Genomic DNA, 18,785 nt, shown 5'->3' with positions numbered 1-18,785 from the left:
ATTATTCTAACCTTATTCTCACGGTACCTATGTGAGCGATACGTGGAGGATTCTAGTATATTCCTAGAGTGAGCATTTAAAGCCAGTTCCAGTTCTTGAAAGTTTGTTAATGAATGTTGCCGGGATAGTTCACGTCTATCGTAAAGAGTCAGCCAGTTGAGTTTTCTTCAGTATCTCGGTGACATTCTCCCACGGATCAAACAATCCAGTGATCATTCGTACTGTCCTTCTCTGTACATGTTCAATTATCCCCTGTTAGTCCTTGTGCAATATTCTGGAAGCGGTCGCACGACTGATTTGTTACCAGTCTCCTTTCTAGACTGATTGCTCTTCTCCAGTATTCTACGAATAAACCGACTGAGATTATGTGATCATTCCATTTCATATTATTACGTAGTGTTACACATACGTATTTGTATGAGTTGACAGATTCCAACAGTGATTCAATCATAATACCGTCATAGGATACTACACTATGTGATCAAAAGTATCGGGACACCTGGCTGAAAATGACTTACAAGTTCGTGTCGCCCTCCATCGGCAATGCTGGAATTCAGTATGGTGTTGGCCCACAGTCTCGATGACACCTTCCACTCTCGCAGGCATGCATTCAATCAGATGCTGGAAGGAGGAATGGCAGCCCATTCTTCACGGAGTGCTGCACTGAGGAAAGGTGTCGATGTCGGTCGGTGAGGCCTGGCACGAAGTCCGCGTTCCAAAACATACCAAAGGTATCCTATCTGATTCAGATCAGGAATCTTTGCAGGCCAGTCCATTACAGGGATCTTATTGTCGTGTAACCACTCCGGCACAGACCGTGCATCATGAACAAATGATCGATCGTTTTGAAAGATGCAATCGCCATCCCCGAATTGATTTTCAACAGTGGGAAGCAAGAAGGTGCTGAAAACATAAATGTAGACCTGTGCTGTGATAGTGCCACGCAAAACAACAAGGGGTGCAAGGCACCTCCATGAAAAACACGACCACACCATAACACCACCCCCTCCGAATTTTACTGTTGGCACTATACACACTGGCAGATGACGTTCACCAGGCATTCGCCATAGCCACACCCTCCCATCGGATCGCCACATTGTGTACCGTGATTGGTCAGTCCTCACAACGTTTTTCCACAGTTCAATCGTCCAGTATTTACGGTCCTTACCCCACGTCGTTTGGCATTTACCGGCGTGATGTACGGCTTATGAGCAGCCGCTCGACCATGGAATCCAAGTTTTCTCACCTCCCGCCTAACTGTCATAGCACTTGCGGTGGATCCTGATGCAGTTTGGAATTCCTGTGTGACGGTCTGGATAGATGTCTGCCTATTACATATTACGACCCTCTTCAACTGTCAGCGGTCTCTGTCAGTCAACAGACGAGGTCGGCCAGTACGCTTTTGTGCTGTACGTGCCCCTTCACGTTTCCACTTCACTATCACATAGGAAACAGTGGACCTAGGGATGTTTAGGAATGTGGAAATCACGCGTACAGACGTATGACACAAGTGACACCCAGTCACCTGACCGCGTTCGAAGTTCGTGACTTCCGCGGAGCGCGCCATTCTGCTGTCTCGCGATGTCTAATGACTACTGAGGTCGCTGATATGGAGTACCAGGCAGTAGGTGGCAGCACAGTGCACCTACTATGAAAAACGTATGTTTTTGGTGGTATCCAGATAGTTTTTATCACATAGTGTACGATTTTTGCACTTCCGTACCTTTAAAGCAAGTTGCCAAACTTTGAACCTCTTTCAAATCTTATCAAGATCTGTCTGTACATTTATGTAGCTTTTCTCAGACAGTACTTCATTATAGACAACTGCATCATCTGCAAAAAATCTGAGGTTACTGTTAACGTTGTCTGAAAGGTCATTAATATACAACATGAACAGCAAGGGTCACTGCACACTTCATTCTGAAGTTACTCCTACAGCTCACGATGACTCTCCATGCAAGATAAAAGTGCTACGTCCCCCCCGCCCCCCCTCTCCCCAATGCGAGTGACAACTGGTACCACTTCCGTGGCATTAATGAAAACTTCAGTCAAGCAGTTTACAAAAGATTTTCCAGTTGGAGGAACAATTGTAGTCCCTAATACTCATTGTGTGAAACTCATACACTAAAGCGCCAAAGAAACTGGTACAGGCATGCACATGAAAATACAGAGATATGTAAACAGGCAGAATACAATCTGCCAGGTTAGCCGAGAGCGCTAACGCGCTGCTTCCTGGACTCGGTTACGCGCGCAGGGCCCGGATCGAATCCGCCCGGCGGATTAACGACGAGGGCTGGTGTGCCGGCCAGCCTGGATGTGGTTTTTAGGCGGTTTTCCACATCCTACTAAGTGAATACCGGGCTGGTCCCCACGTTCCGCCTCAGTTACATGGCTCCCAGACATCTGAACACTTTCGCACACCGAGCGAGGTGGCGCAGTGGTTAGACACTGGACTCGCATTCGGGCGGACGACGGTTCAATCCCGCGTCCGGCCATCCTGATTTAGGTTTTCCGTGATTTCCCTAAATCACTCCAGGCAAATGCCGGGATGGTTCCTCTGAAAGGGCACGGCCGACTTCCTTCCCCATCCTTTCCTAATCCGATGAGACCGATGACCACGCAGTCTGGTCTCCTTCCCCAAACAACCAACCAACTTTCGCACAATTCCACGGATTACACCAGTCGCAGACAGTTGGGGTACACTAACTCCTTCCCGGGAGCACAGGGTGGCGGCAGGAAGGGCATCCAGCCACCACTTAAACCAACATTGCCACATCCGATTAACCATGCCGACCCTACGTCTCCACGGGAAAACAGGCACAAGCGATAGAAAGAAAGTAAACAGGCGGAATAGAGCGTGCGGTCGGCAACACATATATAAGACAACTAGTCTGGGGCAGTTGTTGGATCGGTTACTGTTGCTACAATGGCAGGCTAGCAAGATTTAAAGAGTTTCAACATGGTGTTATAGTCGGCGCACGAGCGATGGGACGCAGCAACTCCGAGGCAGCAATGAAGTGGGGATGTTCCCGGTCGACCATTTCACGAGTGTACCGTGAATATCAGGAATCCGGTAAAACATCAAATATCCAGATCACTGCGGCCGGAGAAAGATCCTGCAAGAACGGGACCAGCGACGACTGAAGAGAATCGTTCAACATGACAGAAGTGCAACGCTTCCGCAAATGGTGGCATATTTCAATGCTGGGTCATCAACAAGTGTCAGCGTGCGAACCATTCAAGGAAACATCATCGATATGGGCTTTCGGAGCCGAAGGCCCACTCGTTTATTCTTAATGACTGCATGACACAAAGCTTTAAACCTCGCCTGGGCCCGTCAACACCGACATTCGACTGTTGATGACTGGAAACATGTTCCCTGGTCGGACGAGTCTCGTTTCAAATTGTATCAGTGGATGGACGTTTAAGGGTAGGAGACAACCTCGTGAATCCATGGGCCCTGCACGTCAGTAGGGGATTGTTCAATCTGGTGGAGGCTCTGTAATGGTGTAGGACGTGTGCTGTTGGAGTGATACAGGAACCCTGATACGTCTAGATACGACCCTGACAGGTGACACGTACGTAAGCATCCTGTCTGATCACCAGCATCCGTTCATGTCCATTGTGTATTCCGACGGTGTTCGGCACTTCCAGCAGGACAATGCGACACCCCACACAGCCAGAACTGCTACAGAGTGGCTCCAGGAACACTCTTCTGAGTTTAAACTCCTCTGCCGGCTACCAGACTCCCGAGACACGAACATTATTGAGGATATCTGGGATGCGTTGCAAAGTGCTGTTCACAAGAGATCTCCAACCCCTCTTGCTCTTACGGATTTATGGAAAGCCCTGCAGGATACACGGTGTCAGTTCGCTCCAGCACTACTTCAGGCCCTAATCGAGTCCATGACACACTATGTTGCGGCACTTCTGCTTGCTCACTAGTGGCCTACACGGTATTAGGCAGGTGCACCAGTTTCCTTGGCTCATCAGTGTACTTATATTACAATCTGTGCACTAGATAAAGTCTTATTTTAAACCACCATCCCATATTTGTCCCTAGTTGTGAAACGGAACTCCAGAGCGAACTTATCAAAGATATTTGTGGTAAATTCCTACGGGACCAAACTGCTAGGCCTACACACTACTTAGTCTAACTTAAACGAACTTACGCTAAGGATAACTGACACACACAGTGGTTACGGTTACTACAAGCCACACCACAAGTTGGGAAACGGGGCCACATTTCTGGTAGTTTACTGTCGAGTTGATATTTTCACAAATGTTTTATTCGTATCTTACAGCAGTACGGCAATAAACAACTGTTTAAACACGCCGCTAACGGCAATCAAATCATTTATAGCAATACAACAATTTAAAAAAATCCTTTTAAAAAATCTTTTAAAAAAATAAAAGTACCAGTACGGCAATCAACAACCTTTCAACACGCCGCTAACGGCAATCAAGTAATTTATAGCAATACAACAATTAAAAAAAATTAAGAACATTAGTAAACAGGCTACTAAAGTAAATACAGAACTTTGTTAATAAGGTACGGTGAGGTAGTGAAGCTACCAACACCGCCATTAAAAAAAAATTAAACAGGTCTCAGCAAACACACGATTAATGGCAATAAAAGGAATTTACAAACTTGGAGGAATTTAAAAAAATCATTAGAACATAACAGATATGGCGGACCCGTGTAAGGCGGCCACAAATCACCCACTCATGGATGCTCAGGCTAGGCAGAATACTGACCAATTTAAATACACCCGTAAACACAATGGCCACTCTCAGGCTGGTCACTGCACCGACTTTTAGCCAGCGAAAACTTGGTATAAGTTGGCTTAACTTGCTGACAGTATTAGAGCTAACCTCGTGCAAGGAAACATTACACCACACAGTCCTGAATGAGCGACCACACGATTAACCAACAAGAAGCATGAATTTACTCATAACACACGACAGAATAGCGAAACAATTAAACTGCCCAAAACTACACCTCCCATCGGACAGTAACGAGAGGAGGAGGAAAGATCACTGTCTTCAATTACACCGGTGCCTGGGACAGGAAACCCGGTCGCCGGAGGCCACAAGGCAGAAGAGACGCTGGTTACACAAAATTATTACTTAATGATTAAACCTTCCACGAACTTAACTTACAATTATGCTCGAACAGGCAGTACACGAGCTCTGATGGCAAGGATCCACACGTCCGACCGCGCACGCGTCGCCAGCGTACCCAACACGCCACGGTCACGCGACAACACGCTATGTCACCGGAGTTCACGTCTTCTCTGCAACGTTGACGGGTAGTGACCGCTCCTTCATATTAGGTGTCTCCTTTTAAACTCCAGTGTTGAAACGGAGGACTTAAAGAAGCCTGTTAACGTCCCACCAAGGCGAAATGAACAGCAACTACTCGTGGGGCGATTCTGTATACAATCAACACGCGGGGAGCTCTTCCGCCAACTCGACCTGCTCGTTACAGACAACCGACATACATCACGTGGCGACTCGGTAGAACCGACCACGCCTGCTTCGCGCTGGAGAGTCACACTGCCCTCCCGTGTCCACCACACTCTCTGTGAGCACGCTCCTACTTCCGCGCCACCACACGAAGTTACCACCGGTCAAAGATCTCCCTTCCTCCGTGGCAGTTTCCCGGAAACAAAAACGCAGATGCCGATAGCAGAGGGAAAAGACAACCAAGCAGCCACTTAATGACAGACAACATATCAAACAAACATATCAGGGGAAGAAAAGGAAAACCAATGCAATCTAAACACAATGTGTAACACGAGTCGACCCACGGCTCAATAACATACATAGCCACGTTCGAGGGAGGACTCTAACGTCCAATGGGGGCAACTGTGCGGACCGTGGCAAGGCGTCCTAGAGCCGCACCGCATCTTATCAAAATTACTATGTTTATCGTGGAGACAAAGTAGATGTTACCGGCTGAAACCTGATTGGTTGCCTGCGTCTGTTTCGAGATTGGTCGTCGTGAAATCCCAGCGTTCGACGGTCGTTGCCAACATCTGTACTCTACACCACCTGTATCGTAAGTAAAATTTTACTATTCTCGACATCCCCCCTTGGTGGGCTCCGCGAATGAGTTACTCCAACATTCGTCATCGAGTCTTACATCGGTGCAGAGTGTGTGCAGTGTTTAGGGTTTCATGAATCCAAACCCACTATATATTCCAGGGACAATTGAGGACTAAATATCGGAAGCCACCACCTCGAAGGCAGTTATTAATTGGTACAATCGTTTCACCAAAACTAGCTGTAAATCATATAGGGCGCATGGTCAGTCTCCGACGTAGCAATTAAACTAGTTCGACAGTCTTACATTCGTAGTCCGAGTAAATCAATGAGACGTGCCAGCTGAGAAAATGCCTTTCGTAACAGTGTGGAAGGTATTACGGAAACGTTTGTTGTCCAAGCCCTACAAACTGGAATTGTTGCAAGCTTCAAGAGAAAGTGACAAAGAAAACAAGCTAAGTTTTGTGTAGAAATGCAGACTGAACATGATTTAATTGCGTAGTTTTGTGTAGAAATGCAGACTGAACATGATTTAATTGCGTAGGCTTCCGCTGCCAGAGTCAGTCGACATAAAAGTTTTCTGGAATTGGTACCGCGTCATAATGTAAAAACTACTGCTGCTACAGAAAAACCAACGTTTCGGCCACTATTGCAGCGGCCTTCTTCTGGGTCTAATGGTGCGTTCTAGCTATGCAGTGTCCTTTGTATTTTGTTGTTACTGTTGACTGCGCATGGCATTACATCATAATTTTAAAAAGGTAGTTAGTTTCATTGGTCACTTAAAGAAGAAGGAGAGGGAACTTCATTTTTAATAGGTTATTGCGGTGGAGGGAGAACGTGACCTCTGTCGTCTATTGGCTCTTGTTTTATGTACCATGATTGGTGGCCACCGTCGGATGAGAGGTTGGCTGCTGTTTACCAACTGCTGGACGTCGGCAGTTACTCGCCGGTACTGCTCGCGCCTCGTGTTGACAGTGCGGTCTGTTGGGCTCTGATTGCTGGCAGCCGAGATGGAGCAAGCCTGAGTCCATCCTCCCTGTTCATGTTGTTAGGGTGTTTGAGTATTTCGATTGCCTCTCTGATTTTGCGTTTCGTCATAATTGGCTGCTTGGCCAACACACGAGGCACGAGCAGTACCGGCGAGTAACTGCCGACGTCCAGCAGTTGGTAAACAACTGCAAACTTCTCATCCGACGGTGGCCACCAATCATGGCACATAACACAAGAGCCAACAGAGGTCACGTTCTCCCTCCACCGCAATAACCTATTAAAATAAAGTTCCCTCTCCTTCTTCCTTAAGTGACCGATGAAACTAACTACCTTTTTAAAATTATGACGTAATGGCATGCGCAGTGAACACTAACAACAAAATATAAAGAGCACTGCATAGCTAGAACGCACCATTAGACCCAGAAGAAGGCCGCTGTAATCGTGGCCGAAACGTTGGTTTTTCTCCAGCAGCAATGGTTGGGTGGTTGGTTTAAGGATTAAAGGGACCAAACTGCAGAGGTCATCGGTCCCTTTTTCCAAAATACTAAAAATACCCACAGAGAATAAAAAATGTTCAACAGAATAGGAGACAGACAACACAGAACAAAAGAAACATAGACAAGGACCAGACAAAACGAAATAAAATCACATGGAGTGTGACGGTGGTTGGCCGACCATAGGAACAAAAAAAAGGGAAAAGCCAACCACCGAAAACACATTAAAAACTTTGTTTAAACCAGTAGGCCAAAGGCCAGAATCAACACAAAACAATAAAATAAAACAGAAACACTCAGATTAAAGAATAAAAACTCCCTGCCCTAATAAAACGTAAAACTAAGGCAGCCATAACAGGGTCATCCGATAAAAGGGCAGGGAGCGTATCAGGCAGCGCAAATGTCTGCCTGACCACAGCTAAAAGGGGGCAGGCCAACAAAATGTGGGCCACTGTCAAAGCCGCCCCGCAGCGACATAGAGGAGGGTCCTCCCGGCGCAGTAAATAACTGTGTGTTAGCCGGGAGTGGCCAATGCGGAGCCGACAAAGAATGACTGAGTCCCTGCGGTTGGCTCGCATGGACGACCGCCACACAGTCGTCGTCTCCTTAATGGCACGGAGTTTATTGGGTGTGATCCGATCGCGCCATTCAGCGTCCCAAAGCGCAAAAACTTGTCGGCGGAGGACTGCCCGCAAATCAGTCTCTGGGAGGCCAACAGCCAGAGACGGTTGTCTCGTGGCCTCTTTCGCCAGGCGGTCAACATGTTCATTGCCCGGGATACCGACATGACCGGGGGTCCACACAAAGACCACAGAGCGGCCGCTACGCGCAAGAGTATGCAGGGACTCATGGATAGCCATCACCAGACGAGAACGAGGAAAGCACTGGTCGAGAGCTCGTAAACCGCTCAGGGAATCGCTACAGATAACGAAGGACTCACCTGAGCAGGAGCGGATATACTCTAGGGCTCGAAAGATGGCGACTAGCTCAGCAGTGTAAACGCTGCAGCCAGCCGCCAAGGACCGTTGTTCGGAATGGTCCCCTAGAGTTAGCGCATACCCGACACGACCAGCAACCATCGAACCGTCGGTGTAAACAATTCCAGAGCCCTGATACGTGGCCAGGATGGAATAAAAGCGGCGGCGGAAGGCCTCTGGAGGGACCGAGTCCTTCGAGCCCTGTGCCAAGTCGAGCCGAAGGCAAGGGCGAGGAACACACCACGGGGGTGTACGCAGAGGCGCCCGGAAAGGAGGTGGAACAGGGAAAAACCCAAGCCAGGAGAGAAGCTCCTTGACGCGAACGGCGATCGGACAACCCGACCGGGGCCGACGGCCTGGCAGATGGACGACTGACTGCGGGAACAGCACACGGTAATTTGGATGCCCGGACAAGCTAAAAACATGGGCAGCATAAGCAGCCAGTAATTGTTGGCGTCGTAACCGCAGTGGAGGGACACCTGCGTCAACAAGGATGCTGTCCACAGGGCTGGTGCGGAAGGCACCAGTGGCAAGTCGGATCCCGCTGTGTAGTATTGGGTCCAGCACCCGCAACGCAGAGGGGGATGCTGAGCCATAAGCCAGGCTCCCATAATCCAGACGGGACTGGATTAACGCCTGGTAGAGCCGCAACAGGGGAGATCGGTCGGCGCCCCAGTGGGTGTGGCTCAAGCATCGCAGAGCGTTTAGATGCCGCCAACACGCCTGTTTAAGCTCCAGCAGCAATAGTTTTTAAATTATGGTGCGGTACTATACCGAGAAAACCTTTATGTGAACATGATTTCCTTAACAAAATTGTGTTCAGAGGTGAAGCCACCTTCCATACCTGTTGTACAGTGGATCGGCATACTGTTCGGATATGGGGCGAACCGAAAGCACGTCATGTAGTCCAACATGTACGAGACTCGCCTAAGGTAAATGCTTTTTGCGCTTTAAGCTGTGAAGAGATTTACTGTCCTTTCTTTTTTGCTGAGTCAGCTGAAAGTGGCGTATCGTCCCTGGACACGTTTGAACATTATCTAACGCTTCAATTACAACAGGATATGGGCAGAAAATTTATTTTGCAGCAAGACGGCTGCCACCACATTGCCAGCGTGATGTTGTGTATCTTCGTAGGAATGCGCCGACTTGGAATGGACGTGGTGGAAAAATACCCTGGCCACCAGATCACCTGATTTAGCCCCACTGGACTTTAGTGTATGTGGTTACATGAAAGACAGACTGTTTGTTTCTCCGCTTCCGGGACAAGTCGACGAGTTGCGACAACAGATGACGCAAGCAGTTGCCACCATACATAAAGACTAGCTTCATAGGATTTGGCAGGAAACTGATTACACATGGGACATTTGTCGTGTTAAAAAAGGTAGCAACACTCAACATTCGTAAATAACACGTGAAGATTGCTGCCTTCAGTGCTGTATCAAGCATATCTGCAAGTTATTCACCCTTTTCACAATTAATGGACACTAGTTATTAAAGGTAACTAATTTATAAACAACCTGTATACAAAATGGCTCTGAGCACTATGGGGCTCAACTGCTGAGGTCATTAGTCCCCCAGAACTTAGAACTAGTTAAACCTAACTAACCTATGGACATCACAAACATCCATGCCCGAGGCAGGATTCGAACCTGCGACCGTAGCGATCTTGCGGTTCCAGACTGCAGCGCCTTTAACCGCACGGCCACTTCGGCCGGCAACCTGTATACAGGTTGAGGTACTTAAGACAGACCACTTGAATACGTCAGTCAGTTTTAGTGACAGAAGAATACCTTTCAAACAAACCCTGTTGAACTTGGAGGGGACATACAATGGTGTTCATAATTTTTCGTAGGTGGAAGGGTAGGGGAGATATGATATTCAAGCTCGTTACTTTAAATGGACTGGCATGTGATATTATTTACGTTTTACTTATACAGGGTAACACAGGAAAACGGGAACATTTCCACAATCCAATAAAACTAGAAGTGACGAAGGAAAGAAATTGCTTTCATAGTAATTGAAATCTTACAACTTGGTAAATTTACGAAACATTGAGGGAATTTATCACTTTTTTAAAATTACGTCCTTTAGATGGCGTCCTCCTGTACGAATACATTCGTGAAATCTGCTGTTGAGACTCCGCATTGACCGCTGCAACATCTCAGCTGGGATACTGTGAATTGCATCCCGAGTTCTCTGTTTTAACTCGTCCGGGGTTCTTGGTCGAGTCATGTACCCTTAGCTCTTGAGGCAGCCCCACAAGAAAAAAAATATCACAAATGGATAAATATGGCGATCTAGGGGGCCAGGAAAGTCGGGGTTAAGGGACCTATAAACAACAACAACAACAACTAGAAGTTTAGTTTCACTAAATTCAATACCACTGCACAACATTCAAATATCTGTTCAGTGCAGTGTTGTGATACATCTATGTACTCAAATGGAATACTTTTTTTTTCCTACGTACATAGCCACTCCCCCACCCCACAACGAACTCCTTGAGAAACAGCCAGCTAATCTATAGCCTGGTAAAGGAAGCCTCTGAATTGTCAAATTATTTAAGTGGTGCTGTGATATACCAATAATTTCAGAGTCAACATCTATAAGCAGCTCACTAACTTTACTTCTAATGCCTCTTATATTTTGATGAAATATGCTAATTCCTTCTCTACTTGGAAACATTACATCCTCAGAAGGTGAGCCCTTAGTTAGAGGGACTTCCTTTAAGCAGGCATACCTATCAGCTGACTTCAATTTTTAAAAAAGGTGCAGCTCTAACACCAACTACTACAGGAGTTTCTCCATGAGTGACACCACCACCACCACCACCACCACCACCACCACCACCACCACCACCACCCACTACACTGTAACCTATAAGCTTTGTCAGTCTCCCCTTCTTACCTACTGATGTGCAGGCGATGCCTAGGGAAACCCGATCTATTGACAGAGTCAGCTGGCACCGCTGTAATGTGAGCCATGCCCTCCACCGTCAGTGCCTTCTCCAGCACCATGTTAACACGCCTAACAGAAGCATTAAGATGAGGCCGATCATGACGTCGAAACAGTTGCACGAAGTGCACGCTAGTGACGCCAGTTTGAGTAGCTATCTTTACCAGGTCACCACCTACATCGTACTCCCCGTCCCTATCAAGACTATTCTCAGCTCCACCCACAATCACTACTTGATCCTTTTTCGTAAAATTCCTACATAACTCTCCTATGTCACCTGAGCCAACCCTGCGCTAAGCTTCACAATGCTGGTGATTTGGTGTTCACTCCCAAACACTTCCTGCGACTGCTGGTCCACACCTCTACCGTGGGAACTACCTAGCAGCAGAACCTTCTTCTTTCTGCTAGAATTTGCAACTAACCTAGGCCTCCTAACTGCTGAATTTTTCCTACACCTACAGCTACAAGAGGCTCCTCTCCACTCAACTCTGACAGTTGGTCATATCTACTGCATGCACGCAAAGTAAAACTGTCTGAATACCTCCTCTTCCTAGCGGCCTTCTTGCAAACAGCCAGTTCCCATTCCACACCACCCTTCACCCTCCTCAACCTATCTAGTTCCTCCTTTGCGCATTGTAACTGCACCTGAAGGGCACAGATCTTACGCTCCTGCTCCTCTATTAACTTGTTTCTACTACAGATTCTACATTCCCAGGAGAGGATCTCCCTAAAATGACCACTGGCTTCCCCACTGCATTCCCCCCAATGAAAATACTTTGAACAAATCCCACACCGTAATCCACTACTCACAAACCTACGACAGAGCCCACACTTTTCACTCATGGTAAATTTTACAGTTACTGAAAAAAAACTATACGTCTACGTTACCAAAGTTCAGTTACACCAGTAGGACTATTTAAGAACTAACAATAATCGTCTCGAAATTCTCGGCCTACTAAGAAAGCAACTACTCGTGTTAATACTGCTACACAGCAGCTAATACCAGTACCAACAAAACTTCACAAAATTATTAGCTAAAACCAAAAAATGATGACATGGAATTGATTACAGATTCACTAGACAATGCCCAAGAACAAATAAGTGAACTACAGAAACAAGCAGCCAAAGTAGGACTACAAATATCCTATGAAAAAACAAAGTTTATGACAAACATCTGTGATGCTCCTCAAAATATTGCAGTTGACAACAACACAATACACAAAACAGATTCCTTTAAATACCTAGGAGAGTGGATTACATGCAATGCTAAAGAAAAGATAGCTATAGAAACTAGAGTGCACAAAATGGAAAGTGTGTTTCATATGACCAAAAACGTTTATAATAAAAAATCCTTGTCCTGGAACACGAAATTAAGACACTACCAAACAGTGGCCAGACCTGAAGCTCTCTATGCGGCAGAAACACTTAAACTAACAAGAAATGGAGATCTTGAGAAACTAGAAAAGGTCGAAAGAAGAATTTTAAGGAAAATACTGGGAGCTAAAAGAAACGATAATGCTGAATACAGGTTAAGACCAAACAGAGAGCTATATCTGAAAACGGAGAAACTAACTGATGTAATGAGGAAGAGGAGACTACAGTTTTTTGGACATATATTCAGAATGGATAACAACAGACTAACCAAGCGGATATTCACATTACTCAATAGTTACAAATCCAAGCCAGCATGGTTCATAGAGACTGAAAAGGACATTGAAAATGCTGGAGTTACAATAGACACAATAGAAAACAGAACACATTTCAGGAAGGCAGTTCAAAAGCCAGAATTTCAGGAGAGAAAGAAAATAACTAGACGAAAGTGGACTCAAGAAGAAAGGGAACAACACTCTAAAAGGATGAAGGAAATTTGGAAACTGAAGAAATCTAATACAATGAAGAGTAACCAAAGTTGATTCATCGTACCCTCCAAATGGGTTATTCGAAAGAAAAAAATAAAAAAAAAACAAAAAATTCAAACCGCCACTGGAACACTAAGCGAAGTTAAAACACTGAATGAAAATTTTACAGAATTATTTCACTTGAAGCAATAAGAAACGCCAGCTGAAAACTAAACCACGAAATTTACTAAACGACTTCAACGCACAGAAAACTCTAAAAAACACAGCGAGCGAACGATTACAAAAGTTTATTAAGTCGTTATTTCTCCACAAACGGCACGCAACACGGCTGAAAACTATTAAATTTAATAACTGTATTACAGAGCAAAAATTAGTTTGTCAGTACTTAGCTTCATAACCGCTACAGCTGCGGTGCACGCCGCCAAATGTAAACACACCACCGAGGCGCGAGGCTTAGACGAACGACACAAGCACACTCACGTACTTACTACGCTACCACTAGAGCCAATAACACAGGAAGAAAGACTGAGATTAATGAAAATCCACTAATAAATTACTTTTACAGCAAATATTAACACAAATTAACTTTAAAATAATTAAATGAAAACTAAAATTTTATAAAATATTAACGAGCAATTTCAACAGCAGTGCAGCACACGTGACGTCACACCAGAGTTACGTGTGATGAAGAAGCATACTGTGGGGATTTCGCCGTAATGTTGAATACTGAAGCTGATGGAGGTATTAATTACAGTCAGTCGTTTGGTAATCTCTTAGCTCCTTCCTTATCCAAATCCGAGAAATATATTTCAGCTCTGCAACTGTCGTTTGCTACGTTGATAACGAGACGATCAAGAGCAGAATACACAAAGACACCAGGGCGCCTTAATTTCTCCCCTTCTTTTATGACGTGCCGTTCTATACCCCGCCAGCGTTCGTCAGTGACATGTGAATAAGCTGCGAGCGTTAGCTCCAGTACGTCAGACAGCTAAACAACCTCGTTATCTCTCGCGACAAATCCCTTAATTTGTCTCCAGATCAGTTTCGTTGGGTTCATATTGTAATCGAACAGTGGCAAATGTAAATTGTATGGTGTGATCGATGCTGTGAAAATGATTCGTTTTTCATGTTTCCACGACCCTTATTACTCCGGTTCCTGTGAGACTACGTCTATGACATAAAACAGTGGACATAGTCCAAAGAAAGAGTATTTGGTTTTTCATTTTGTCCTAAAAAAATTAAATCGTTATGGTTTCTTAAGTTAAGCAGCCTTTATTTACAATAATTCATAAAATATCGATAATTAAGGCTTTATATTTAAAATGAAAACAGGAATTTCGCGTTCAGTATGCAATTAGAAACAAGAAGACGTGCGTTACTCATAAAAATGATGATGAATTTTACAATTACGAGATGTGGTTATTTCAAACTGAATAAAAAGCAAAGATGACAAAGGCGAGATTGAACCAGCAATCCATGAACTGCACCAGATTATCGTCTTACTACGCTACTGATACCGATATACATCCAGCGTGTATTTGTATCTCAACCGTATCAAACACAGGCGCAGTAAATAAACACTGAAAAGCCAAAGAAACTGGTACCTACATAATATCGGCCCCTGCGAGCACGCAGAAGTGCCGCAACACGACGTGGCATGGACTCTACTAATGTCTGAAGTACTGCTGGTGGGAACTGCCACCATGAATCCTGCAGGGCTGACCACAAATCCGTAAGAGTGTGAAGGGGTGGAGATCTTCTGAACAGCACTTTGCAACACATCCCAGATATGCTCAATAATGTTCATGTCTGGGGAGTTTGGTGGCCGGCGGAAGTTCTTAAATTCAGAAGAGGTTCCTGGAGCCACTCTGTACCAATTCTGGACGTGTGGGATGTCACATTGTCCTGATAGAATTGCCCAAGTCCGTCATAATGCACAATGGACATGAATGGGTGCAGGTGATCAGACAGGATGCTTATGTACGTGTCACCTGTCAGAGTCGTATCTAGACGTATCAGGGGTCCAATATCATTCCAACTGCACACGTCCCACACCATTACAGAACCTCCAACAGCTCGAACAGTCCCCTGCTGACATGCAGGGTCCATGGATTCATGAGGTTTTGTCTCCATACCCGTACACGTCCATCAGCTAGATACAATTTGAAACGAGACTCGTCTGACCAGGCAACATGTTTCCAGTCACCAACAGTCCACTGTCGGTGTTGACGGGCCCACGCAAGGCAAAAGCTTTGTATTGTGCAGCTATCAAGAGTACAGAAGTGGGCTTTCGGCTTCGGAAGCCCATATCGATAGTATTTCGTTGAATGGTTCGCACTCTGACACTTGTTGATGGCACAGCACTGAAATCTGCAGCAATTTGCGGAAGGGCTGCAGTTCTGTCACGTTGAACGATTCTTTTCAGTCGTCATTGGTCCCGTTATTGCAGGATCTTATTCCGGCCTCTGCGATGTCGGAGATTTGATGTTTTAGCGGATTCCTGATATTCACAATACATTCGTGAAATGATCGTTCGGGGAAATCCCCACTTCATAGCTGCCTCGGAAATGCTGTGTCCCATCGCTCATGCGCCGACTATACCACCACGTTCAAATACACTTAAATCTCGATAGCCTGCCATTGTAACACAAGTAACTGATCCATCTGACAACTGCGCCAGACGCTTGTTGTCTTATATAGGCGTTGCCGATCGCACCGCCGTATTCTGCCTGTTTACAAATCTCTGTATCTGAATACGTATGCCTGTACCAGTTTCTTTGGCACTTCAGTGTACAATGCCTCGGAAAAATTCACAGCCGATTTCTTTCTGTACGTTTATTAAAAGCATTAATAACCTACTTCTCAGCGCTTTTTAACCGTGTTCCACAGGCAAGTTACACTACGGAGCAGGAAGAAGCTTCAGTCATTTTCATACTGCTTATTAACAGTGGACAATCAGTACAAAACAGTACATAGACTGTGATTGTACATAGTGTTTGAAATAAAAACTACATAGCTTAAGCGTAATTAAGAAAAGCCTTGACGATTGTTCATGCATGAGGATATCTTAAGGTTTTATTTAACGTAATTTTGTAATAAGACATCTAATACAAAAGTGGGACCTACTTCCAAAAGCATAACAACACCAGTGTACGTGTGCTCCGACTGCTGATCAATTACCGCCTTTGTGTTTGTTTACATCCGGTTTATTATTATGATAAACAGAGGATAGTTGGGCGATCAGTGCATAGGATTGCTAAGCGAAAGGACCCGGGTTCGATTCCCGGCCGTGTCGAGATTCTCTCCGCTCGGTGACGGGCTGTTGTGTTGTCCATACGCTCGTATCATCATAATTGATATTACACTATTGACACAGCTGTATGGGCAGGTTCCTAAAGCTAGTTAAAAAATATGAAATCTGCACAGTGTTCTACGTAAAAGCTGAGAAACGTCGCAGTGCGACTGTCTGCTGAGATATATCCTGATCATGTAACCCCTTCGCGGATCTACCTTTGCATACATAACACAAACATTTCAGGAAACAGGAAAAATTGATAATAAAAGACGTAAAAGGCTCAAATCAGAAAACGTCGAGCGACATGCGACTGAAATCTTAGCAGCCGTAGCACACAAGTCACATACACTACTGGCCATTAAAATTGCTACACCACGAAGATGACGTGCTACAGACGCGAAATTTAACCGACAGGAAGAAGATGTCGTGATATGCAAATGATTAGCTTTTCAGAGCATTCACACAAGGTTGGCGCTGGTGGCAAGAGGAAAGTTTCCATCCGATTTCTCATACACAAACAGCAGTTGACCGGCGTTGCCTGGTGAAACGTTGTTGTGATACCTCATGTAAAGAGGAGAAATGTGTACCATGACGTTTCCGACTTTGATAAAGGTCGGATTGTAGCCTATCGCGATTGCGGTTTATCGTATCGCGACATTGCTGCTCGCGTTGGTCGAGATCCAATGACAGTTAGCAGAATATAGATCAGTGGGTTCAGGAGGGTAATACGGAACGCCGTGCTGGATCCCAATGGCCTCGTATCACTAGCAGTCGAGATGACAGGCATCTTATCCGTATTGCTGTAACGGATCGTGCAGCCACGTATCGATTCCTGAGTCAACAGATGGGGACGTTTGCAAGACAGCACACATCTGCACGAACAGTTCGACGACGTTTGCAGCAGCATGGACTATGAGCTCGGAGACCATGGCTGCGGTTACCCTAGACGCTGCACCACCGACACAAGCGCCTGTGATGGTGTACTCGACGACGAACCTGGGTGCACGAATGGCAAATCGCCATTTTTTCGGCTGAATCCAGGTTCTGTTTACATAGTCGTGATGATCGCATCCGTGTTTGGCGACATCGCGGTGAACGCACATTGGAAGCGTGTATTCGTCATCGCCATACTGGCGTATCACCCGGCGTGATGGTATGGGATGCCATTGGTTACACGTCTCGGTCACCTCTTGTTCGCATTGACGGCACTTTTAACAGTGGACGTTACATTTCAGATGTGTTACGACCCGTGGCTCTACCCTCCATTCGATCCCTGCGAAACCCTACATTTCAGGAGGATAATGCACGACCGCATGTTGCAGGTCCTGTACGAGCCTTTCTGGATACAGAAAATGTTCGACTGCTGCCCTGGCCAGCACGTTCTCCAGATCTCTCATCAATTGAAAACGTCTGGTCAATGGTGGCCGAGCAACTGGCTCGTCGCAATACGCCAGTCACTACTCTTGATGAACTGTGGTATCGTGTTGAAGCAGCATGGGCAGCTGTACATATACGCGCCTTCCAAGCTCTGTTTGACTCAATGCCCAGGCGTATCAAATCCGTTATTACGGCCAGAGGTTGTTGTTCTGGGTACTGATTTCTCAGGATGTATGCACCCAAATTGGGTGAAAATGTAATCACATGTCAGTTCTAGTACAATATATTTGTCCAATGAATACCCGTTTATCATCTGCATTTCTTCTCGGTGTAGCAATTTTAATGGCCAGTAGTGTAGTATGTCACTGTACATTTCAGTGATATAGAAACGGAATATTTGTTTCTTGCAGGTACTACGACAGAATGCTAACCAAAGAAGAACGAATCGCTGTTGTTTGTACTCGTCTTCGTGGAATGACGTATGAACAGGTGCGGACAGATTTTGCCCGTCGATTCCGGAGACCGCACCGGGCTTGCTGTCAAGACCCTAGTTAATAAAGTCCAGCGTACTGGTGGTGTTGCAGATGAAGAACGTCCAGGGAGGCCGGCCATAACGCCAGACACCGTGCCAAGTGTGCAGGGTGCGGTCACACGCAGCCCTCCCGCATCTACCAGGAGAATTAGTAGGGAGCTCGGTATTCCTCAAACCACTGTATGGAGAGTTCTTCGTTGCAAGCAGCACAAATGTGTGTACCATATCCAGGTCGTACATAAGCGTGAAGCGAAGGACTAC

Source organism: Schistocerca nitens, chromosome 10, assembly GCF_023898315.1.
Source record: "Schistocerca nitens isolate TAMUIC-IGC-003100 chromosome 10, iqSchNite1.1, whole genome shotgun sequence".
Lineage (NCBI taxonomy): Eukaryota > Metazoa > Arthropoda > Insecta > Orthoptera > Acrididae > Schistocerca > Schistocerca nitens.
Note: the sequence above shows the minus strand (reverse complement) of the source record.